Genomic DNA, 24,677 nt, shown 5'->3' with positions numbered 1-24,677 from the left:
ACAAGATGTTGGCTTGGACTAGGGTGGTAGTGATGAAGGGATGGGGTTGGGTTAGAGAAGAAAACTGGAGGCGGAACCAATGGCCCTGGCTCATGGATGGGATGTGGGGACAGGGGCTGGTGACAGATTTCTGGACTGGACATGTGAACTGGACACATAGGAGGAGGGAGAGAAGCAGGTTTGGGTGGATGCAGGTTTGGAAGTTCAGCCTTTGGTTTACGGAGTTGGATAAAGGGGACCTTGGGGCAGCCAAGGAGCATGTCAAGTGGCCAGTGGGGAGGACACTGGACTGAGGAGGGGGTGTGGGCAGGGGAAGTTACCAGCACAAAGAAGGTCCCCAAAGCTCTGGGAGGTGTGGGTGGGTCCTGAGGGGATGGAGGGGCAGGGCACCTCGACAGTCTTCCTCAGAACCTCCCAAGGTATGGTTAGAAATGCGAGTCCTCAGCTTCACCTAGACCCATGGAGGCCAATGCCCAGGGTGGAGCCTGGGCCTTGCCTTTTTGCAGGCTTTCTGGGTAACAGTGAGCTGGAGGGCCTTGGGCCCAACTTGGTGAACGGTAACTGAAGACTTGAAAAGAGTAGGAAGAGCTGTCAGTGATGGGGAGTCACCCCAGCTCACAGCTGTCCCCCCTCCCCCCTGCCAATGCTTGGGACCTGCAACTCCATTGGTGAGATGCTGGCTCTCGCTCAGCTTGGGCAGGAGAATAGCTCCGTGACCTGACCGGCCTCCATTCCCCTCTACCCTCCCACAGCATCGTTCTTATTATCTCCTTCCCCTGCTTATAGCCTTCTCACTCCACCTGGCCCTCAGGATAATGTCCTTTCCTTTGGGCCCCTCATAGAAGGTCACCCATAAACTGCTCCTAACCCACCTCTCCAGTTTTCTTGCTCATTCTTTCCTTCCTGCTTCCTCTACCCTTCCCCCCACCCACCTCCATGCAACACTCAACTTTTCCTGAACACTTTCCATGTGGCCTGTAACAGGTTGTTCCTTGTACTGGGAATGTCCGTATCCCCGCCCTGATCCCCTCCGGTCCCTCCAGATCCTGCTCAGAGGCTGCCTCCCCCCAAAGTTCCCTTGTTCTGCTCCCCTCTTTTTGTGGGCCATAGCACTTGCCCTGGGCCTCCCCAGCAGGCCCTCAGCTCAGCCAGCCTCCGGACACAGGGAGGGACGTGCAGATCACCTCCAAACACACCCCGACACTTCTTGAGAGTGCAGACCCATGTCTCTTTCAACCCTGTATCTCTGTTACCGAGAACACAGTGCCTGGCACAGGGAAGATGCTACAGGACCTCATGTGGATGAAAATGGTCTTCTAAAGCAGAGATTAGCATAAGATTCTAGGGGCTTGTTTAACCTGCCCAAGACCCAGACAGTATTCAAGAACTTTAGATCATTGACCACAGGAACATAGATTATAAAAGAGAATTTGCTGGTGGATGTTGATTTCCCTGGCTAAATTGGTGGCATGGCTGGAGTATGCACTAGGAGGTCACAAGCCTATCTTTGAACATGGCCTGCAGTTTGGGCCTGTGATCACCACCTTTAGGCTTAGTCCTACTGACTACACTCCGTGCAAAGCTGTCACATGGGCATGACTGGGAGTCCAGAGCCTGGTCTCATTCCCCAGCATCAACCTTGCTCAGGCCTCAGCGTCTTTCCTCCTCTGAGACATGAGTGGGCTGGCTGAAACCCCTTCCCCCCGTCCCCCCAGCACAGGAGGTTACCCTTTAGGGGAATTGGGATGATTCTGTTCCAATTCTTGTATGTCAAGCTTGGCTTTTCTACCTCTCTTGGCTCTGCTTTGGTTGCTCATATTTTTTTTCAGCTTTGCTCCTACAATTAGGTAATCTCGAGCCTCTGAAGGTCCTTAGGAAACCACCAATCCATTGTTTTCCAAATTTGCTAGTCTCACCCCAGGCCCACAGAGCCAGGATCTCTAGGGTGGCCTGGTGATCTACATCATTAGCAAGCTCCTTATGGCTCACTAATCAACCAATCAACTAATGACCCAGTCCCTCATTACAGGCAGGCTCATGGATGGTAAAGAGCCCCACCTGGAACAGTCAGATCTGAGTGCAGGCTGGGGCTCTCAGCCACTTCAGAGACGCCCAGAAATCATTTTGTGTTTCTGGGCCTCGCTGTTCTCATCTGTGTAATGAGGATGACCAGTGTAATCTTGCCTAATTTGCAGGGTCCTTGAGATGGTTGCACTAGGGGTGGGAAACTGAGGCGCAGTGGGAGAAGAGATTTGCACAATGTCATCCACCTCTATCTGCCTGTTATGTGCCAGGCGCTGGGAATTCAGCTGGGAACAACTTGTTGGGGGAGATGACATTCTAGTAAACAATGCAACCAGTAAGTGAACCAGATAGTCACGAAAAAGGAAATAAAGGGGTTTTCGAGAGTAAGGGCAAAGGGGTAGGTGGGGCTGGGAAGGACTGCCCAGGAGGGGTCATTCCAGCAGAGACCTGATTGTTGGGGAGCCGTCTGAGGAGGCCCTGGAGGGTTGTCATCAGCCCAGTGTTGGTAGAGCCAGGAGGCCCCCTCGGGCCAGCCAGGGCGCTCCGAGGACCCTCGGAGGCACGGCGGGCGCGGGTCTTTGTCTCTCTCGGTCTCTCTGCAGCCTCTCCGACCCCCAGTGCTGTTCCCTCTTTGACCCCCGAATAACTTGTTGGCTTCCCCTGGGCTTTGTTTCCCCGGGGTCACCGCCTCCCGGACTCCCGGCAGCCGCCCCGGGCCCTCGTGGGTCCCGCATCTGACACCCCCTCCGGCCCCCGCCCCCTACCCGCTCTGAGACTGGGGTCAAAGGCAGCCTGCGTCACGTGGTCGCCGAGCAGCACCGAATCGGCCGGGAGAGCCGAGGGAGAATCCGGGTGGAAGCCGAGAAATCCAGCCCCGATAGCAGCGCCCGGTCCCGCCCCGGCCCCCGCCCGGGGGTGCTCGCCGCACGCCAGCCGGCCGCTCGGGCCTCCGGAGCCGATCTCCGGCCGGCACCCACGCTCCACCACGGGATCGAACCCCGCTCCCTCCGCCGACATTCGGGGAGGTAGGCGCCGGGGACTGAGGGGGTAAGGGGAGACAGGCTGGGGGCCCCTTGGCGCGCGGGTTCGCCCCTCTGTGCTCCGTGGGCCCGCGGGGAGCGAGGCGGCGCGCCCCAACTTCCAGTCTTCAGGGAGACCCCCACCTCCCACCGCGGGATGAGGGGGGAGGCTGCGCGCTGCCTCAGCGCAGTGCCGGGGACCGGGACTGGGGGCTGGGCACCGAGAGGGAGGGGGAGGGGGAGGAGAGCGGGCGGGAGGCGGGGCGGGCGGCGGCAGCGGCGGCTGCGGCGTGGAGCGGGGGTGGGAGCTGCGGGAGGCGGACGCGAAGGGGTTAAGTCCGGCCCGGGCCACTGCCCGGCAACGCGCACACGGCCCAGGGGACCCAGGCGTCCGGCGGCTCGCCGGGAGCGCCCCCTCCCCCGGGTGGCGCCCCAGCCGTGGCAGGTAAGAGGCTGGGAGAGCCGGGGCGGGCCAGTCCCCTGTCGCCGAGCCTGCGGGGCCCGAGCCGAGCTGGGCGTGCAGGCCGCGCGGGGCCCAAGCGGCCGCCGGCGCAAGTTTGGTGCGGGCGGGCGCCGGGCGGGCTCGTAGAGTCTGCCGGGCCCCGCGCACCCGGGTGGGAGGACAAAGGGGTGGGGGACCGGGCGGGGGCCGGGGGCAGGCCGGGGTGCCGGTGAGGGCAGCGCGGCAGCTGTAGGTCATGGATAATGTCACTCACGAGGAATGCCCCTTCCCCCTCCTCTACTCCCGAACAGGGGAAACTTTTGTCTGGCGAGGGACGGGGTTAGAGGCCAGGTCCCCGCTTCGGAAAGGGTAAGGCAGCCGGACCGGTTTTCTCTGGGCTGTGATCGGCCTGGTCTCTAACTCCCCTCCTCCCTCAGGTTCTCGGGAGCAACGATACCCCCGCTTTGAACGCTGCCCTTTAACACCCTGGGACGGGGTAGGAGGGGGCGTACGCGAACGCGTGGGCTCTGGGACAGACTGGGAAATTGGCTCTTTCCCAGATTTAAGCAAGCGGGTCAGCTAGGAGCCATGCCAGGCCCAGAGGATACAGAATCCCACCATCACACCCGGGTGCTGTAAAACCGCCCCCCCACCCCCTGCCCCAGAGCATTTGGAATGGCCTGGGGCATTATTGTCCCTGGTTTGAGGTTCAGACTGACCTGGGTGTCTGTCACTTCCCAGCTCTGTAGCCTTGGGCTGGTTCCTTACCTTCCCCTAGCCTCAGTTTCCTCACCTGTAAAATGGGCAAAGTATAGAATCTGCCAGAATAAGGATGAAATGAGAACCTGTGGTACCTTAGTAAACGGTGGCATGTTTATGTTCAACAAGTATTTGTTGCATGTGTACTATATGTCAGGCCCTGGGCTAATTGCTTTAGATACATTATCTCATTTAATTCTCCCATGTTACTATTAGCAGCATTTTACAGCGGGGCAAACTGAGGCACAGAATCGTAAAGGTCGCACAGCTGTGATGTGGTGGAACTTGGATTTGACTCCCCTCCCCCAGCCTGAGTCTCAACTACAAGGCTTTATAAGATCCTGCTGTGACCGAGCTCATTTTCCATTGAAATCATGAGGACACAGGCCGCTCTTCCCTTTACCCTTACCCCCAGGTGTTGCTCCTTCTTTCTGGTACTGGTGTGGGCTGAGGTCTTGTGCCCTGGCTCTTGTTATTGTGGGCAGCTGGAGCCTGGGCCTGGAGCTCCGTTAAGGGTCCAAGTTCTGTTGCTGGCTGGGTCCGTGGCAGGAACGCTTTCGTAGTATGGGTGGTGCAGGGAGGAGCGCTCCCTGGCTCTGGCTGGGGACAGCTGGTGGCTTTGTCAACAGGCCTCTCCCCAGCACCCAGGGGACCGAAGAGCCTTTCTACTCCATCCAGACCAGGTCACTTTCAGATCAGCAGGGGGCAGAGGTAGGGCCAGGAGTGGAGCCCGTGGGGTGATGGGATTTATACTGCAGGTGTCCTCTTGTGTGACAGCAGCAGGGTCCTCATTGCAAAAGTAATGCCCCAGCCCCAAGGGTCCTTGAGAACAGTAATGAAGGGTGGACTTTGAGCACATGTCTCGACTGCAGAATCCTCATGGAAAATGCATGCGTGTATGGGTTTCTGAGCCTAGGGCATGCGTTTTCCATGTAAATAGCCCAGGAGTGAATGTGGGGTGGTCCAGACTTTCACTCACCTTAGTGCCCTGTGCTGGCCTAGCCTTTTGGTAGGGTACCATCCCATGACTATGGGTCAGGCTCTGAGTGGGAGCCTTGAGTAATTTCTAAAAAAATGGAAAACAAATTGCTAGTTAGTGAATGACATCTGAAAACAATGGAGTGGGAGCAGATAGCTTAAAAAAGTCCCGGGGAGAGGAAAGTTTGTGCATTACTATTCTAACTTCTCCGAGGGCTGTGCCAGCACTGCTTCTGGAATTTGTAGTGTCCGTAGGCTTTTCCTGGGTCCTGAGAATAGGAGGTCCTCCTGGGCTGACAGTTCACTGCCAGCTGGTAGGAACAAGAGTGGAAATTCCACTACTTAGCTAGACTTTAAGGGGGCTCAGAAATGTGGGGGATTGAGTAGAGGGGCTGAAAAGATTCCTGAGGGATGGGGATGACCCTAGGCATGTGGTCAGACTCTCCTTGAGATCAGAGCAAGAGAATCAACAGGTGAAGGGAGGAGGAACCAGCAAGAATGAAAAGACGGATAATGAGTTTCCTATCACAAGGGGTATACAAAGAACAGTTTTACAATCACAAGTTGAGGATGTGATTAAGAGTATGAAATCATAGGCTGGGGTTGACCTAGGGGCCAACTGAGAGACCCTGCACGTGAGAGATTTAGAAATGGACTCTGGTCTTAGCAGCCCAGAGCTTTCTCTGCCCTGGGCTTTGGGCCTGCTTGACCTGGTTTCTGTACTTTGGGGTCAAAGCCAGGCCTGCGAGTCCCTAGAGACTGGGCAGACTTCTGCTGGCTTGGAATTTGGTTTTGGGTATGGCTTGAAATATCTGGACTGTTTGGAGGACTTGGACATTCTTTACTTGAAATGGAACGTTAGGGTAATTTGTTAAATATGTATGGAAAATGTCTGTGGACGGGGGTGACTGGGAAATGAAATGAGGTGAGATGCTCCTGCTTTCTGGCTGGAGAGGCCGCTAATCTGACAGGGGAGGGAAGGCAAGGATCAAGTGATGGCGAAGAGGCAGGATGGGATCAGTGATAGATGGGCTTTGGAAGGTCAGTGGAGGGGAAAAGCTCTTCTGGTTGTTAATGTCGACAGGGCTTCCTGGGGGAGGAAGTGTTTGTGAGGGTGCAGGCAGTGGGAAAGGGGGCTGTGGGAGGCAAGATGGGGTCGTGGGGAGCTTGCAGTGTTCTCCTCGGGGGTTTGGATTTCATTCTGTGGCTGGTGGAGAGGACAGAGGGTTGTAAGCAGCTCGTTGAGTCGATGCCTGTTACTGTGTCTTGTGCCAGGCTCCTTACAGACGCTCCATTGAAATCTCACAATACCCCTGCAAAGTAGCTGCTGCTGGCCACCCCCAGCCCCACCCCATTTTCAGATGAGGAAGTGGAGGCTCCGAGGGGTCGAGCCACTTACAGAACTGTGTTTGAACCCAGGCTTGAACAGTTTCTGCCCTGTTGTGCTGCTCCTCTCAGGGGTCATTTGGCCAAAGATGGTGCCAAGACTGGCAGGGTTGAGACCAGCTCAGAGATGATGCTAATTGTGGTCTGGCAGAAAGTTGACCAAAGGTCTGACTCAGGCCATGGGACTGAGAGGGAAGGAGAGGGAGGCTGCAGGACTTTGTAGGTATCTTGGGGATGGGGTCATCACAGGTGGTGTAGGGTTTGGGGAAGGACCCTTAAGTGGCAGTGTCACTGCTTTCAATTCCCTGCAGGGCTGTCTACTGGCAGAGGGCATAGTCTTGTCCTGTGTGGCTCTCAAGGGCAGAGACAGCACCAAGGGTGACAATGAAGCTAACGGGAATTAACTGCCTGGGGAGGCAGCAAGGTCCCCATTGCTGACAGTATGCAAAGAGGCCAGAGAGTTGGAGAGGGTGCCGGAGGCGTGTACTGAGAGGGTCAAGCCTGGGTGACCTCTCTCAGTTCCCTTTTCACCCGAGAATCTTGGGGTGGTGCTCGGCCCACTTCTACTCCGTTTTTCTCATAGCTTTTCATAGCTGCCCCTTCTGGAAGTTCCCCTGCAGCGCTCTGCCTGGGAGAGCCCTTGCCCCATGGAAAACACTCAGCCCAGCTGATCTTTGAGGGGCCCCTCAGAATTTCTGGATCAGCCACCAAAGTCTGGGTTACCAGGGACTGTGGTTTCACAGAGGACTGGAACCTTCTGCTTTCGTTTCCCAGTCTGTGAAATGGGTTCAGTCTCTCGTTCCTCAAATGTGAGGAAACAAGGCTGAATCACAAGTCAGGCTGAATCAGTAGGGGCTGGAGGAAAGGGCTGATGGATTTGAAAGTGAGGAGTGGGAGGGGTGGGGTGCGTGGGCTGGGGGGCAGGGCTGTCCCTCTCCTTCCCCTCATTAGAAGGTAAAGCCGGGGCTCCCGGCCTGAGGGGGTCACAGCCAAGGTGCTTTCTCCTGCCTGTGGGGCTGGCACAAAGCTCTGTCCATCAGCTTCAGCTTGGAGGTTGGGAACTTAGAGGCAGGGGTGGATGTGGATGTGTTGGACTGTGTGGCCTCAGGGCTAAAGCCAGTCTGTCACCAAAGGAGTTACAGAGGGGCCTGAAGCTCTTATCTAGATGAAGAAGGGTTTGTGTCAAGTTGCCTCCTGGCCCTTTTTATTCCTACCTGTTTTATTTGTTGATACAGATTGGATTAGTTTAATTTTAAAATATGCATTGCAAATGAGCATTTATTTATTTGCGGACAAGGCGTGGTAGGTGGCCTGCTATGTGACCACAGTGCCTCACCTCCCAGTCTCCCTCAACCCTCAAAGAGAACCTGCCACTTTTCCCTCCCTGTGTGTGCCCTATCCATTCCTGCCTCCACATTTCTGCTCACAGTGAGGGTGCTGCACCCCAGTCACTTCCGCTCACCCACCCCCAAATCCCCCCCAGCCAGTGCCCAGCTCCAGCGTGACCTCTTCCTAATTCCGCAGAGCTCGCACTGCCTGCTCCCTGCTTTCCATGTGCACAGTCTGTTATCTGGGCCTCTACAGGGCCCTCACACACCTGGCTTTGAATTCCGGTTCCTTCAGGACATGTCTCATCTCCTCCAGGCTCTGTGCTCTGGAGGCAGTGGCTGTGGGCAGCCCATTCCTGCCCCACTGGGTGTGGGCAGCATTGCAGAGCGGAGTCAGAAGTCCTGGCTTCACATCCCAGCTCTGCCACCATTAGCTGTGGGATCCTGATCAAAGTACCTAAATCTCTCTGGGCATCGTTTTCCTCAGCTGCAAAATGAGGATAGTAACAGTCCTGTTTTGCTAGGGAGATTGAGCAGATCAGTGCCTGACCCATTGTAAGAACCCAGTAAGTGGGAGCTGTTCAAAGCCAACAATGGTTATCATAATTACTGTTTATACCTAGGAGATGATCTATCCTTTTAGAGATAGAGGGAAGAATCTCTGGAGTTGAGTTTCTCAACTTTCTGTCTAATGACTTGAGGCATGTATGGATGAGGAAACTGAGGCCTGGAGAGAAAGGGCAATTTGCCTAGGGTGTGGGACCTGCCCGTCTTATCCTGGAAGCCTGGCAGGATTTCCTCTCTCGGTTACACCTGTTTTTCCTCTTCTCTTCTTTCATCAAGGTTAAGGTGCTCAAGTACTGTAGTCCCAGCCTCCTCCCTGGTGGCCACGTGGAGTGGTATCTAAAACTTGTGCCAGATAAGTTGGCCTGGCTGGCAGGCCTTGTGACTGCCCCCAAGACCAGGGACCCATACCCTAGACTGTGGACACTGTGGAGGCTGCAGCCTCCAGAGGCCTCCTGCTCAGCCTCCCTGTGCCCCAGGAAGGGGGAGAGGATGGTGGCAGGGAGAGGTGACCTGGGCTAGATCTCACTCGAGGTGGGTGGCTAGGACACAGATAGAGGAGAGGCTGGGAACTAAGCTCTGGAGCAGGATGATCTGGGTTCAAATCTCTGATGGGCCACTTCGTACTTATGGGACCTTGGGCAAGCTGTTTTTAGTTTCTTCATCTGTACAAGGGGGATAATAATTGTCCCCGTCTCACAGCATTTAGAAAGAAAATGCAGGGAAGGTGCTTAACTACAAGCCCAGTCCATGTTAGTTATGGTTATTGTTGTAGTTGATGATGTAGTTAATGACTAAGAAGCTTATTTTAATCCTCCCAACAGCAGTAGGAGACGGGCAGTGTTACCACCCCATTTTAGCAGATACGGTGACTAAGTCCCGGCAAGGTGGACGGCTCGGCCTGCAGAGGTTCAGACTCGGGGGACTGCCATCGGGGTCTGGTGATTTCGAGGGGCTGCTCTGGTCGGATGAAACTGACTTGTCGTGTGAGGCACTGGGAGTGAGGAAACAGAGCTGGCCAGGATGGAAGGGATTGTGTCTGGAGGTGTGGAGCGGAATCCTGGTGCTCACGTGGCTGAGAAGTGGTGGGGAGCCGAGGTCTGGTCCACGAGGCGTAGCTTGGATTCTCCTCACCTGCGGGCTGGCCCAGGCTCGGCCTGTCCGGGCAGGTCCGGGCTGTCGCTCGGTGGAGGTTTGCTGTGGTTATTGTGCAGCCGCCGCTGGTTAATGCTACGTGCCCAGGCAGAGGCCAGGTGAGGAGAAATGAATGTCATCATCGCAGGGCCTTCACTCAGGCTGCACCCTCTGCCCAGGTCCCCTTCCTCCTCTCCTCACACCGGGCGGCTCCTGCTTGTGCATTTACAGGACTGTTAGCATCACCTGTTCACAGAAGCGCTCCCTGATCCACCTGCAGGTCAAGTCAGTGGTTCTCAAGGTTGGTCTCTGGACTAGTAACATCGGCATTACCTGGGAACTTATTAGAAACGCAGATTATCTAGCCCCACCCCAGACCTACCGAATCAGAAACTGGGCGGGGTGGCGGGGGTGAGGAGGGGGACCCAGCAAGCTGTTTAAGTTCTTCAGGTGATTCCAGTGCATGCTAAACATCCACAAACACTTGGTTAGGTAATATAAAAAAAAAAAAAAATTGATGCTTCTTTCTTTGGGCTCTTAACGTATTCAGACACCAGCAAAGGTTGGGGACCCAGAGGAAAGCCCAGTTTCTCTCTACCCTGTCTTCAAAGAGCCACCGTCTTATAACAGCTTCTCCTGCCCAGGAAACAATCTTGTGCCACAGTGCCACAACATGATTACAGGAGACAGTGCTGGGGCCACTTAAAGAAGGTGGGATTGGGGGACTCGAAGGTGGGAGGCTTTGTGGGTGGCAAGGATGAGTGCCGGGAACAAGCTGGCTGTGTTCTAGGGCTGGGGCCAGGGCTGGGGTCAGAGAGTGGGTCCTGCTTCAGAGAAGGGTGTGTGCTGGGGCCGGGGGTATGTGCATGCATGTGTGATTACAGTGACCAGATGTGGTCCAAGAGGGCCAAGGGGTCACCAATCCAGTGGTTTTAAGCATCTCAGTAATTTAATAATGGTGATCATATAATTGCTGCTCACATTTGTGGAGAGCTTGTTAGTGCTTGATAGGCACTTCCATGTAATCTTATCTGGAGTAATCCCCAGAGTAATCTTATAACGTCGACAACATTATTGGCCCCATTTTATAGATGAAAATACTGAGGGCACACAGTCATAAGGAGGTAGAATCTAGGAATTCTTTAGGGGTGCTTGGAAACATGATCTCATTGGAAGAAGGGTGGTGGAGGGTTGTCTTGGAGTGTTTGGGTAGCAGGCTTTATAAAGCTGCAGAAATATATATTCTATCAAATGAGTAAATTGGGCTTTACTATGGGGGTGGTGGTGATGGGATTGTGTTGGGATGGTTAGGGCTCAAGCCTCCAAGTTGGGGCCTCCACTGCAGACACTGTCATTCTCCTCTCATGGATGGGCCTTTTGAGGCACAAAGAGGCACAGTGCTGACTTCAAGGTCCCACAGCTAGGGCAAGAGATAGAATCAGAGAGAAAAAAACCAGGGTCTTCTCTGGTTCTAGCAGGAGAGGTGGGGTGTCAAGATCAGTGCCCAGTGTCCACCCTGCTCTTCTCTTCTGCCTCAGTGTCTCCAGGGTACGGTCCAGGAGCCCAAGGGCTTTCCTGACACAGTGCAGGAACCCCTTCATCTCTCAGTGGGGAACAGAGGCCCAGAGAGGAGCAGGGACTCGCACAGGGCCGCACACCGTGTCACGATTGGGACCAGACACAGAGCCGTCTCTGTTCTGACCAGGGAAGGGTTTGTTTCCTGAAGACTGTCCCTGCCCCCCACGCCTCCTTTGGCAGGCTGGGTAGCCGTAGCCCTCAGAGTGGCCCAGACCAATGCTGGGGGTAGAGGTGGGTGTGTCCGGGCGAGAAAGCTGCCAAGGAGGGTGGGGCAGCATGCAAGAGAAAGAGCACCAAGAAGCCCAGACCCCAGACGGAAACCAAATGTATTTTCTAGGTCCTGAGAGGATATCTGGAACAATGGAAGTAGAATGGGGGAAGTCAGACTATAAAAAGGGCTTCTTGATATCCTTACAAAAAAAGAAAGTAGAGTCTTTAGGTTTGACTTTTGTTTCTCTGAAGGATGTTTATGTAACTTCCTGAAAGCAGGATCCCAGGGCTCTGTGAAGTTTGTCAGATGCTGTTGTTTATAGACTCAGGGCTGTGGAGCTGGGAAGGACTTGATAGGGTAGTCTTCCCACTTTACAGTTGGTGAAACTGAGGCTCTGAGAGGTGCGGCGAGGGGGCTGCTGCCTGAGGCTGCACAATGAGGCACAGAAGACTTGGGATGGGAGCCTGGGTCTTGTGGTGCCTTGTAAGGGGCGGTTGTCTCGACTTACTGCTCCCGTGGCCTTGGCTGGCCTGGAGGCTCGCGGGGATCGTGGAGGGTCCCCTCTTGGAAACACTCAGAGCTGCTAGAGTCAGGACAAGGCCAGGTCCAGTCTGCAGTGAGGTATGCCCATTGGATGGTGACCTGCATGGTGGGGAAGCATGGTGGTATGCTTGGTGATGCCACCCCCGTCCAGATGCTGGGGCCCAGCTGTGCACTGTCTGCCCAGCAGCTGTGAGCTGTGAGTCACACCCAGTGGGTGCAGAGGCGGGGGCTATTGTATATCGTGATTCATTCTGTTCTCCTAGCCCTGACGGGATGACTAGGCCCTGAGCCCTGATAAGTGCCCACGCCTATGGACTAAAGTGGCCAACCGTTTGGGCTCCAAGTTCAGACATGAGGGGACCAGAGAACCTGGGGGAGTCCTCTTCCTCTGCTACCTCCTATCTCTGGAGTATTCCATGATCTGGATCCATCTCTTCTCACCAGTGCAGGGGTACGTAAGCCCCTAAAATCTTGTGCAACATTTTGTAGGCATTTCCGTGGATTCTGTCTCTGCAGAGAGAATCTGTAGGTCTCATCAGGTTGTCAGAGGGCTTGGTGTCACCCAAAGTGCTGATGGGAGGGCCGGGGGCTGAACGCGTGCTCTACAGGCTTGAGAGAAGGTTGCTGGAGAGGCGGTATGGTTCTAGTCGAAAGTAGCGTGGTGGCAGTATAGTGTCGTGGTTCAGAGAATGGTCTTGGAGGCCACTGTTGGCTTCTCTAAACTGGCTCCTCCTCTAAGCCAGCTCCTGTGTGACCTTGGATAAGTTACTGTGTCTGTGCTTCAATTTCCCCATCTGTAAAATGGCGAAAATAAGAATAGTTATCTCACAGTGTTATAGGCTTTCAAATAAGATAATGTGTGTGAAGAATTTATCCTGGTGCCTGGTACAAAGTAACCACTTGGTTAAAGTTTGCTATTATTATCAGTTTCAGCTTTGCTGCTAATTTGCTGTGTGATCCTGTTAAGTGCCTTATCTTGGGGTCTTAGTCTCCACCTGCAGCTCTTTTGGGCTTTTCAGGAGCTGCAGGGCGAGGTTGGAGAATAGCGGAGGGAGGAGGAACCTTCCTCATCCCCGGGCTCCCCAGCCCAAGCCCTCACTGGTGCCTTGAACGTAGCTTTGTCCTAAGGCAAGATTATGTAACCAGTGGGGCCTGGCCAGGCAGGACATGATTCTCAACCTCGTTTTGTCCTCCATTGTCTCTTCCTCTCCCTTCCCCCCACAGGGCTATTGCATTAGCTGACCTGTTCCCCAAGCTCTAGGGATGAAATCGAACCCGTGCTATTCTGCCACCAATTGATTTAGTCTGGAGGTTTGCTGGGCAAGGGGCCCCTCCCCTGGCTACCTGAGGACAGACAGAGCTGATGCCTCTGTGCCTGCTTTGGGGGTGGAGACAGGACCCCCTTTTTAGGGGGATAGGCAGGCTATAGGCTGGGGGGTGGCACCCTTGACCCATGGCCCCTATGGCTTGAACGGGTACACGCCCCCACCATGACTCCCCACGAGTGGCCTACCCATCCTTGCAGCCCAGCGCCAAGCCTCCTCTCCCAGAAAGCCTTCCCTGGTACCTTGGCTGCAGGGAAGGCTCATCTACTGAGCTTTGCATTCTATTCTCTTTAAGAAAACAAAGGCCACAAACTGGCAGGCCACATACGCCCCATGGGCAGCTTTTACTTGGCCCATGCCAAATCTTGAGCTAGTTGCTAACAGGAGATTTTACGTAAGAATCCCAACTTCTGGCTTTACTTCAAAAATGAGAAGATCATACAACTTTGAGTGTAGTTCTCCAGTGGCCACTACTGGAGATGAAGCACGTAAGCTTCTCTTTGCCCCATTCCCCCGCCCACTTCGCACACTTATACAGTCTTTCTAGCCCCCAGGCGTCTGAATTTTCGACCCCATCCCGTAGGCACGGCCAGCTTTCTCTCCTGCGCTGTGGTGTGGTCCCCCATCTGTCTGCTTTGTGGGCTCTTTGGTGGTGGGGGGGGGGTCTGACTCATCTCTGTGTCCCTCGAAGCATCGTGCTCAGGCTCAGGACTGCGTACACAGCAGGAGCATAATAAATGCTTCCTTTATGAATGAAGGTGGGGCATTGCTGCTCCTTACCAGCTGTGAAGATTCCATTTAATGGAAGCCTCTGGATCAGCCTGCCCCGTGGCCAGAGAATCCTCCTCCCAGATAAGCTGTGGCTGCTTAGCCACTGACCCAGGCAGCTTCTTAAGCTGCGGATAAACAGTCACTCAGAGTGTTGTCCCCACGGTGCAGTATAAGCAAGGAGAGGGACATTTCTCCTGAAGCTGTCCCCACGTTTCACTCTCCCAGGGGGCTTGGAGGAGCTTGCGGGGAGAGGGAGGCTGGGGTCAGCAGCCTTCAGATGGCATCGAGTGCAGACCTCGGCATCCTGGGGAGACAGCGGGATGGGGGGAAGGATCAGTTCAAGTGTTTCATGGACTAGGCTTCCCCTCCTTCAGACCTTTCTCTGCTTTATTCTTCTCCTAGAGTGTACGCTTTAGCCACCAGCTTCTTTGTCCAGCTATCTGTCTGTCCAAGGCGTATTTCACTCTTTTAATTGAAATCTGAACCTTCCCTAGAGACCAGCTAAGCTATCTCCTCCTTGAAGAGGTCTTAGCGGAGAGGTCACAATTGTACTGGGGACAAGAAAAACCTGGGAAGCTTGTAGAAAAAAAAAAAAGCATGCAGGTTTCTGGCCCCCATCTTTGATTCCTTCAGTCCAGGGTACAGTGTCCCCCTCCCTAGAAGATTCAGACGCGAGGGTCTGTGGACACGCTTTGAGGACCCTGCCTTAGCTCAGGGAGGCCAGGGCTGGTAGAGAGGACCCCTGAGTGGCAGTTGTGTGACATCGCGTGCCCCTTTCCCTCTCTGGGCTTCTCTTTTACCCTGGGTGCACTAATACGCTGGGCTTCTGCTGGTGGTTGTGACTGAAAGCGTCTGGTGAGCCATCCTTGGAGAGGATGATGGGGGATCCGGGCAGGTGCCAGTGTCTGGGCAGGGCCCACAGAGATTTCACGTTGTTCAGCTAACAGCTCAGAAGAGGAGTGCCCTGATGTCAGGGCAGGAGGCAGGCTGGAAGCCCCGGTCTGAGTGGGCAGGGGCTGTGCCCAAGGAGGTTGGAGGACTGGCCTGGGCTGCCCAGTGACCTGGCCACAGGCTGAGGGGCACCTTGCTGTGTGATCCTGTGGCAGGCAGGCTGAGGCTTCAAGCGCAAGCCTATACAAGCCATTTACAGAAGGGTAAACTGAGGTACATGGAGGGAGGGACTCCCCCTGTGTCACACATGAGTGTGTGGAAAGCCAGGCTTGGACCCCAGATCTTCTGACTCCTGGGCGAGAACCCACTCCTCTGTCCTCACCTCACTCTGCAGGGTCGGTGCCAGATCACCCAGCTGGGACAGTCTGCTTGTCTGTGACAGCCTTGAGGCTTGGGCCTGGAAAAGTGAAGCCACCATCGTCACAGCCACCCTGGAGGCATGAAACCGGTTGGGTGTGCAAATTACCTCTCAAACATCCTCCATCCCATTTGTTTTTTTTTTCCTTAAACTGTCTCTGATGGGCCAGCTGCCTCTGTGCCCGTTTCCGCCTGGCACTGGGCTTCATGCTCTTTATTCTGAGAACAAAGCTTCCTTCTGACAGTCCTCCTGCCGACAACAGGAAAAGGGCAGGCATGGCACTGGGCCTCACTCCTCCGCCTCCTCTAGCTGGGAGCATGGGGCAGCCTTTGTCAGATGCTGGACCCCGGCAGCACTGGTGTGCTGGGAGGGAGCCCAGCTTCAGCCCAGTCCATGTTCCCGCTGGGGCTGGAGCCGCCCTGTGGGCCCAGCTGTCAGACCCCAAAGTGGCCAAAATGGTGGGCAAAGGTATCGGACAGGGACCGGCCTAAGTCCCGTTCTGGTCCAAGCAGTTACTTGTCCCAGGACTGTTCATGTGACAGCCATCAAGATTCCAGCTGGCACAGGTGGAGTTTCATTTCCGCCTCCAGGCAACCCTGGTCTCCTAGGGGACTACAGAAACTAAAAGGTGCTCAGATGAGGGAAGCCATAGTCCCTCATCCAACACATTTTTACTGAGCATCTACTTTGTTCCAGGTACTTTTCTGGGCACTGGGACACAGCAGTGAACAAAACAGCTCAGTCCCTGTTTTGGACTTGGGGATGACATTCTGGTGGTGGGAGAGAGTCAACAAACCAATGAATACTAGCTATTTGTCAGCTGGCAAGAAGTGCCTGCCACAAAAATAAAGCTGGGTTGGGGGTGGACAGTGTGACTTAAGGGAGTGGCTCTGCTGTGTTGGGGGTCATGGAAAGTCTCTGGTAAGGGGACAGGAGACTCCAGGAGGGGAGCTAGGGAGCCACAGGGTATGTGGGGAAGAGCATTCCAGGCAGAGGGAACAGCAACGCAAGGCTTTGAGGCAAGAGGGTGCAGGGTGTGCTCGAGGAGCAGCAAGGAGGCTGGTGTGGCAGGGGCGGAAGAATAAGAGTGGTCCTGGGAGGAGATGTGGCCAGAGGGAGTCTGCCCAGGGGTGGAGGGGATTGCCTAGGGCCTCCTGACCTTCGAGAGGACTTCGCTGTTTGGTCTGAGTAAAGGGTAAAGTAAAGTAAAGCTGCTGAGCAGCTGGGGCTGAGGGCTGCCTTGTTTTGACACATGTTTGAGAGGGATCCTGAGGGCTGCTGCGTGGAGAGAAGCCTGGATGCTGGAAGCGGGATGCCCGCCAGCCAGTGGGTGCCACAGGTGAGGGAGGACGGCTCAGCGTGGGGACATGGGGAGGCGGCCCAGGGTCAGATTCTGAACTGGTTTCACTGGATGTGCTGATGGATTAGGTGTGGGCTGTGAGAGGAGGAAGGTGTCAACGGCAGGGTTTCTGGCCTGAGGGACTGGAAGGCTGCAGGACAGCAGGTTTGGGGAGAGAAATGGAGATTTCAGGTCAGATGTTTTAGGTTGGAGCATACCTGGTGGGAGGGGAGACACATGGGTAGAGGTTGGTCCTGGGCCTGCACGTTCCTGTTGTTGAAGGGGTGTGAGGGGTGCCCTGTAGGACTTCCCGAACTCTGAGAATCTGTCTGTAAGAATAAGTATTTCCTGGGCCTTTCGTGTTCTTTTTCTTTCTTTGTAAACCTCCTCCTGCTTTTCCCTTCCTCCTGGACAGAGGAAAAAGGCAGATTCTGAGGACTCACTGTCTTGATGGTGGCCCTGGCCTTTCTGCCTGCCGTGCTTCCTGGGTGGGGGACTAGGGGGAGCCCTGGAAGGGGAGGCCAGAGGCCTCAGGCCTTTCCCTGGCTCGGCTGCCAACAGAGAGAGGTTTCTCTCTGTGCCTTGGTTTCCTCTCCTGCACATAGACTTGTTAAGTTGGCCCCAGGGTTCTGAGGGTGGCAGGGAGCCCTTGAGGAGGCTGGATGCACAGAGGTGAAGAACCTGGCTTGAAGGCCAGTGTGGGTGCGAATCCTTGCTCGGCCGCCTGGCTGTGAAACTCTGGGCCAGTGACATAACCTCTCCGAGCCTCAATTTTCTCATCTGTGAAAATGAGCCAACCATAGAACCTGCATCACAGAGTCGCTGTGAGGGTTAAGTGAGAAAATGCACGCGAAGCACTTAGCCAAGTCCCTGGCATATACCACACCCAGTTAACAGGGACTGTTAGTGACTGTGCAGTTGGTCAGGTTAAGGGGTTTTGCCTGGTAGGTGGTGGGGGACGTGGAAGGCTATCGAGTAGGAACCCGGTACTCATGTGGTCTGAAGAGGCTGCTGTGAGTTCGGAGACTTGGGCTGAGCCCCTTCCACCTGCCGGAGTGAGAACTGAGGGCCAGCCCTGATGGACTCTCCTGCCCTTCCTTTAACTGCGGGTCTTCACTGACTTGGCATGGGCAACCTCTGTCTTGAACAGGTCCCTTGGGGATGGGGGTGGTCATTTTCCCGAAGATCTCCTACAGAACCCTTTGTCTCTATGTCCCAGTGGCTGACCTTAGGGAATGTGAGTGTGGGGCTCTGAGGGGTGGGTGATGTTGAATGTACTCGAGTTGTCGGGACAGGATCAGTGGGGGCAGGGCAGGCCTGGAGTGACATTCCACTGGGCACTTGGATGTGACCTCGGTTGCTGGTCTGGGTCCTGACTGGGTGGTGCTTGCTCCAGTGGGGCCATGGAGAGGTTGACAATGGGCGGAATGTGGCCCCCTTAGGACCCACACTTCAGTGGTGCCCAGGCATGCTGGCCGAGCCCTGCGCTTTTGCAAGCCTGTTACCCAGCAGTTGAATCGTGCCAGGACGGCCAAGGACATTTCAGGTTCCCCCAGGGCTGGCAGCCAGGCTGTCACCAGGCATTGCTTGTTTTCCCAGGTTCCAAGGACTTTTCGGGATGGAGAGGGCTCTGGAGATATTCCAGGAACTTTTCTTAACAGCTGGGTAAATTGAGATCCAGAGAGAGCAAGGCACTTGACCAAGGTCTCACAAGGCCACCTCCTTCCTATCTGTCACCTCCCTCTGTTCCCGTGTCCCTTGCTCTGACTCCTGGCCTCCTGCCTGGACATTTGAAACAACCTCCATCTTCTGGGCTCTCCAAGAGCTTTGTTTGTCTTCCTATTATCCTAATCTTGCCATAACCTGCCAGGCACACATGCTGTTCGAGTGTGTCTGCTCTCCTTTCCCCTCTGGTCCCAGACAAAGCACAGAGGTTCTGAGCGCAGGCCCCAGAGCCAGACTGACCTCAGTTTGAATCCCAGCTCTGCCCCTTCCTAACACGGCAGACTGGGGCAAGATACTCCACATTTCTGAGCCTCAGTGTCTCTGTCTACGAAATGAAAACAGTAGCAGTACTTAGTTTATGAGGTTGTCTTGATGGCTAAATGAGATAATACGTGAAGTGCTGGGTATAATACCTGCACAGAATGAGCTCTCAAAAATGGTCATTGTTGGGAGTTCCCTGGTGGTCTAGTGGTTAGGATTTGACACTTTCACTGCCGTGGCCTGGGTTCAATCCCTGGTCGGGGAACTGAGATAACGCAGCCAAAAAAAAAAAAAAGGTCATTGTTACAAAGACCCATCAATGCTGGTTGAACTGAAAAGTCAAGGGCATGGAAGAGTAGACAAAGCTCTGGACCTGGAGGAAGAAGATGTGGGCTCCAAGTTCATTGCCAAACGTTGCCTCACCATGTACTTTTGGGAAGTCACTCTTCCTCCAGGAACCCCACTTTCCTCATTTGAGAAAGAGGGAAGAAATCCCTGCCATGATCTTAGAAGCTTGTCATGTGATGCCAGAGCAGCATCTGTGAAAAAGCTTTGCATCTGTGTAATGATTTAAAAATGGCACAGTGGTGGCTGTGGTGTGCTGATGGTGACGAGGACATTGTAGCCACAGCAGTGGACAGCTGGCTGGGGTGGAGGCTGGTCAGTCTGCAAATGCTCAGCACCCACACAGGCTTCCCATTCCTGCCTGCCTGCTCCCGCCTCCAGCAGCCCGCCTTTAACATTAGCCTCAGCATTGCACACTCGAAGATGTAGGAGGTGCAAAGACCCAATGGCATCTTCTGAGCCATAGTGAGTTTTGGGTTATCTGTGGCGGATCCCATGGAATGTAGGAGTACAGCCAGGCGCTGGTTCAAATCTCAGCTCAGCACTTCCCACCTGGAAGCTCGAGCCAGTTGCTTAACTTCCATGAGCTTGTTTCCACATTTGTAAAATGAGGCCTTGATGAAGCAGAGGCCAAGCGTTTAGCAAAGGGCATAGCACACGGTTATATGGAGAGGTTGTATCATGGTGGAGCATGGTGCCCAATGGGCTTGTGGGTGGCGGGAGTGGGGGCCATTGTGCCCATTTCTGGGGAGGAGCAGTGGAGGTCAGTTACACTCCCTGCAGAACTGCCCAGCTTCGAGTTAGAAGGGCCCCTGGAGTCACCTGGCGCCATTCCATTTTACTGGTGAGCAAAGCAAGGCCTGACAGGAGCGGGTGCCTGGTGGGGTCACTGGCAGGTTAGTGCAAGGCTGGGCCTAGGGCGAGGCGAGGGAGGCACTTAGAGGCGGGCTGTGAGGAGTGCTCGGGGCCGCGGTGCTTCTCTCGCCGCCGTCATGCAGGTGCACGCCAGCACCTGGGAGTGGGCGCCTCCTTCATGTTTGTGCCTGCTGCCTGGATGCCTCACTCTAGCCCGGTCTAGGACTAGAGCGCCAGCCTCCTGACCCCAGGAACTGGTCCCCGAACCCTGGGGGTCTGGGGACCCCTGCCAGCTACCTTGCAGAGTCTCACCAAGGTCCCCTGGCCCCTTTAAAAAGGACCTTCGATAAGTAGGTCACCTGCCCGGTGCTTTTTACTCTGTCTCTGCTCTCTAGCGGTCTGTGATCCAGAGAAAGCGAGGTCCTCCCGCCCCCTCTCCCCACCTGCTGCCCCTTCCCCTGCCAGCTGCGCCTCCATGTAAGCATTCGAGCCCCTCACCCTGGAGGGGAGGCATGTTAGCGGCGGGCTCCTGTCACGGCGACAAGCCCCAGCGAGTCTGGAGGGACGAGGCTGCTTTCGTGCGGGCCCTGATGAAGCTTCCCTGGTCTCAGCAGGCCTGGGTTGTGCCCACCAGGCCTCCAGGAGATTAGGGGGCTTCTGTGGCTCCAAGTGCCTCAAGGCTTTCCCTTTCCCTTTGTTGCCCCCAGTGCACCTGGCTTCCCTCCACTCTGGCCACAGGGCCTGGAGCCTTTTCAGTTTCCCTAAGGCTTCTGGGAAGCCTGGTCTTGGGGTGTCCATCTGGGCCAATCTCCCCATCACCACCTCCGGGCCTGCAGGCTGGGCCTCAGGTGACTTGTGAAGAGGTGGCCACAGCTGCTAATCCCTGCAGGCGTTCCTGGGATCACCCGGGGCTGGCAGGAGCCTAGGCCACCCTCGTGGTTTGACATGAGGGGCCTTGGACGGTCGGCAGTCTCCATCCCCAGGTCCTACATGTACAGACATGCCATTATTTTCCCCACTGCTGCTCTTGGGACCTGAAATTCTGCTACTTAGCAAGTTTCCTTGCGCTCTCCTTGGCGTCCTCTAAAAAGGCAAATACCAGGGCTTCCCTGGTGGCGCAGTGGTTAAGAATCCACCTGCCAATGCAAGGGACATGGGTTCGAGCCCTGGTCCAGGAAGATCCCACATGCCGCAGAGCAACTAAGCCCGTGTGCCACAACTACTGAGCCTGTGCTCTAGAGCCCGTGAGCCACAACTGCTGAGCCCGTGAGCCACAACTACTGAAGCCCGTGAGCCTAGAGCCCATGCTCCACAACAAGAGAAGCCACCACAGTGAGAAGCCCACACACCGCAGCAAAGAGTAGCCCCTGCTCACCGTAACTAGAGAAAGCCCGCACAGCAACGAAAACCCAATGCAGCCAAAAATAAATAAATAAATAAAAAGGCAAATACCCTCGCAGGTGGACACTCTTTCGTGTTTGCTGCTGAAGAGCAAACCCAGGTTAGCCTGGCCCTCATCCAGCTGCCTGTGTGATCATGGCCGAGTTGCTTCTCCTCTCTGGGCTTTGGAAGGCCCTTTTCAGCCGTAGCACCTCCGCACTCTGGCAGTTACCCTTCTTTCTTTGTGGGGGTTGGGGACGGGGCAGCGAGGGCAATGGGAAGGGCCTGGCCACTGAGCTGGGGTTGGGTCAGGGACCAAAAGCCAACATCACAGGCGCTTTGACCACCTGCTGGCCTGATAGGAGATATCAGTCCTTCTTCCTCCTCTTCTCAGGACAGGCGGGGAAACTGAGGTCTGGGGTGGGGGAAGGGCCCTGCTTGGATCGCATAGGCAGTCAGGCAGGGCTGCAGCCAGAGCCCAGTTACCCTTGCTGACAGTGAGGGCTCAGCTGCTCCTGGCTGCCACCTTTCTTGAGAGGAAGCCTAGGGCCCATTGGCATCAGGGTCAGGGACATGCTTTCTCCTCTACCATGGAAGGCACCCCTGGCAGGGCAGGGGTGAGCGAGCGGGATCCCTGCCTGCTGAGGGGTCCCCTGGGCATGGGGCAGAGTCAGACAAGACATCCTCTTCCTGAGGTTCAGGAGGTAGGGGTCGGTGGCCTCTGGCAAGGGACATGGCGGTGGGGAGGCCTGGAGGCTTCTGGGAACGTGGTTGGTGGCCCAGGGTGCCCTAGGGCCACTCCCTCCCTCCCAGGGAGGGAATTGGGTGGACAGTCATGCCATTTGTCCTGGCTCTGGGATTAGTTGTGACTGCGTTACGTGAGGAGCGTGAAGCCATTAAGAGGATGCGGTGACGCGAAGTGGAGTGGAGCTGAGCGGCTACTACCTGGAGCTCAGGTGGGTCCTGTCATTTTCTCCCCGGCCTCCCTGTACCCTCTGACCACAGCCCCGTGTCCCCTCCCTCCTGTCCAGTCCTCCCAGGTCTGTCTGATGTGTGTGTACCCACAGTGTGTGCGTGTTCATACCAATGCAGGAGGGGGCCGGGGGGTGCAGGGGTTAGGGCGAGCTGGCCCCTAAGCCTGGCACTGGGTCCCGTCTGCATTCAGGACCAGAAGTGGGTTCCTCAAGTGTCCCAGCCCCCAGTACTGCCCCAGGGAGATGGGCCAGGGCTGACCTGGCAGATTCCTGATGGAAAAGGAGACCATGGCTGAGGGGTGGAAAGGAAGGGCTTAGCTTCTCTTTGAGCTTCTTCTGACAGCTCAGCAAGTTCACAAATCCACCTGAAGCCAGCAGGTCTGGGAGTTAAAGATTTACTGCAAGGCCACGGGGGGAGCTGGAATGATGCGGTCCCAGGGGCTCAGATGTTACATTCATGGCTTCAGTCCTATCTTGACGGTGAGGCTATGGCTTGTCTAAGTCAGAGGGGCTGCTACAGAGTTTCCATGTTCTTAACTTGGCTTTTGGAGAGGGGTGCGGTCACAACCTCCCTGAATTTGTATGGAGTAAGTAAGTATGGCATCTGTCTGGGGAGAGTCCACTAACAGCCTTCATGATACTCTCAAAGGTTGTTTTTTTTTTTTTAATTTTATTTTTTATTTCTTTGGTTTTTTTGGGTTGGGTCCTCGTTGCTGCGCATGGGCTTTAGTTGTGGCGAGCGGGGGCTACTCTTCATTGCGGTGCGCGGGCTTCTCATTGTGGTGGCTTCTCTTGTTGCGGAGCATGTGCTCTTGATGCGTGGGTTTCAGTAGTTGTGGCATGCGGGCTCAGTAGTTGTGGCACACGGGCTTATTTGCTCCACGGCATGTGGGATCTTCCTGGACCAGGGCTCGAACCCGGGTCCCCTGCATTGGCAGGCGGATTCCTAACCACGGTGCTGGTTAGGGAAGTCCTCTCAAAGGGTTCTGTAACCCCAGGAGATCACAAACTTCTGATCTAATCTATAACCCTTGCTGTCCAGGTGAGGAAACAGGCTCAGAGAAGGGAAGGGTATTGCCCAGAGGGAGCCAGTGGAAGCGCTGGAATGCTGATGTGGACTCCAGGCGCACATGGAGTTTGCTTCCGCATCCTAGAGATGGAGGGCTTCCCCACCCCCCATACACCTGTTTCTCAGAATCTGTCAGGGATCATACGGCAACCTGGAGTGGGCAAGTAGGAGGGCAGGGGCTGGGGCTGACCAGCATTTCCTGGCTCCTCTGCAGGGGTGGCAGACAGGGGGGAATGAATAATGGTAAACTTGTTTGTACTTCTTTGAGAGAAGATGACGAATAACTGAGGTCATGATTGGGAAGTGCTTGTACCTGGCGTGCAGCAGACCTGTGAGGCTGTCCAGTCACCGCTGTCCTTTGAGTTGGCCCTTTTAGCTGAGATCTCCTGCTTCCGAGCCTCACCACCTCTCCCTCCCATTCCTCAGCATGAGACCTCTGCCTGGGGCATAGAGGCAGCCTCTCTTTCTCATGTGGGGTCTCTGCCTATCTGGGGATGACACAGGCCCCTGGGGCGGGGGAAGGTGAAGACCCTCTGGCTGAGGTCCTGCCTCTGGGGATCTGTGGTGCCCCTGTCTGCCCGTGAAGGGAGGCTTTCCCATTGCCAGAGGAGCCGATCAGCCTGCGCTGAGGCAGCTGGGGCTGGTTACCTGCAGGAAGCCTGTCTCAGTATGTTCTGGGCCGCCGACCTGGTTCAAGAATGGTGTGGAATGCTGGGCAGCTGCCCGGAGGTTACAAGCAGGGGCTCCGAGGTGGGCCGGCTTGGGGTTGTCCTAGTTCTCCCCCTGCCCAGCTGTGTGACCTTGAGTCAGTTGCTTCGTACCCTCTCTGAACCTAGGTTTCCTGTCTGTGAGTGCACGTATCGGTGACACCAGCTCTCAGCGTGTGAGGAGTGGGTGTGATAAATCAGGGAAAGCTGGTGTGGGGCTGGCAAGTTACCAGGAGCTCAGTCAGTGCTGGCTGCTGTCAGCGAGGGAGGTTATGATATTTGCAAAGAAATATCTTTCTGTTTTTTTTCAAGTGCCTGTGATCTGAGCCTAAGAAAAATAGCTAGGAATGGATTTGGCTCTGCGTAGATGGATTTGGGGGTTGGGTGGAGAGAGTCCTATTTTGGGGAGTTCCGTGAGCTAACGAAGAGCTTGCCCCGTGAGGGTCCTGCCCACCTTGGTCTGCCCTAGAGCTTCAGTGGGACCAGAGGGCAGCTGGTCCTGACCTGTCTTGTTCCCCACTCTGCAAACCCCCTTGCCCCCAGCTGTCTTGTTTGTTTGCTCAGTAAACTCTTTTTTTTCAGAGCTGGTGCAAAGATAAACTCTCAACTCAGGGCTTGTTGGAAGAAACACAAATTCTCAACAAGTGGGG

General features: G+C 55.3%; 1 protein-coding gene and 1 long non-coding RNA gene across 6 annotated transcripts in view; one reads left to right on the top strand and one right to left on the bottom strand.

Moving 5' to 3' along the window:
• NDST1 (N-deacetylase and N-sulfotransferase 1) overlaps nt 1-24,677 on the top strand; it is an 85,303-nt gene that overhangs the window by 3,080 nt on the left and 57,546 nt on the right. Inside the window, exons 1-2 of one of the 5 annotated variants that reach the window (XM_082455029.1) lie at nt 3,323-3,489; nt 3,798-3,855. The exons of 1 other annotated variant lie outside the window; for it this stretch is intronic. The gene's annotated coding sequence lies outside the window, so the exon portion shown is untranslated. Of the gene's footprint in view, nt 1-2,843; nt 3,051-3,320; nt 3,490-3,797; nt 3,856-24,677 lie in introns of those variants that run through there. 3 more of the 5 variants (XM_082455028.1, XM_082455031.1, XM_082455027.1) reach the window with 3 other exon arrangements.
• LOC309657499 overlaps nt 9,293-24,677 on the bottom strand; it is a 28,443-nt gene continuing 13,058 nt past the window's right edge. Inside the window, exon 2 of the long non-coding RNA XR_014261829.1 lies at nt 9,293-12,400. This is a non-coding gene — a long non-coding RNA (uncharacterized lncRNA). The remainder of the gene's footprint in view (nt 12,401-24,677) is intronic.

The sequence above is a fragment of the Balaenoptera physalus genome, assembly GCF_965194825.1.
Source record: "Balaenoptera physalus genome assembly, chromosome: 3".
NCBI classification, from domain to species: Eukaryota; Metazoa; Chordata; class Mammalia; order Artiodactyla; family Balaenopteridae; genus Balaenoptera; species Balaenoptera physalus.
The sequence above is the reverse complement of the archived record's forward strand: the minus strand, read 5'-3'. Positions and strand labels throughout refer to the sequence as shown.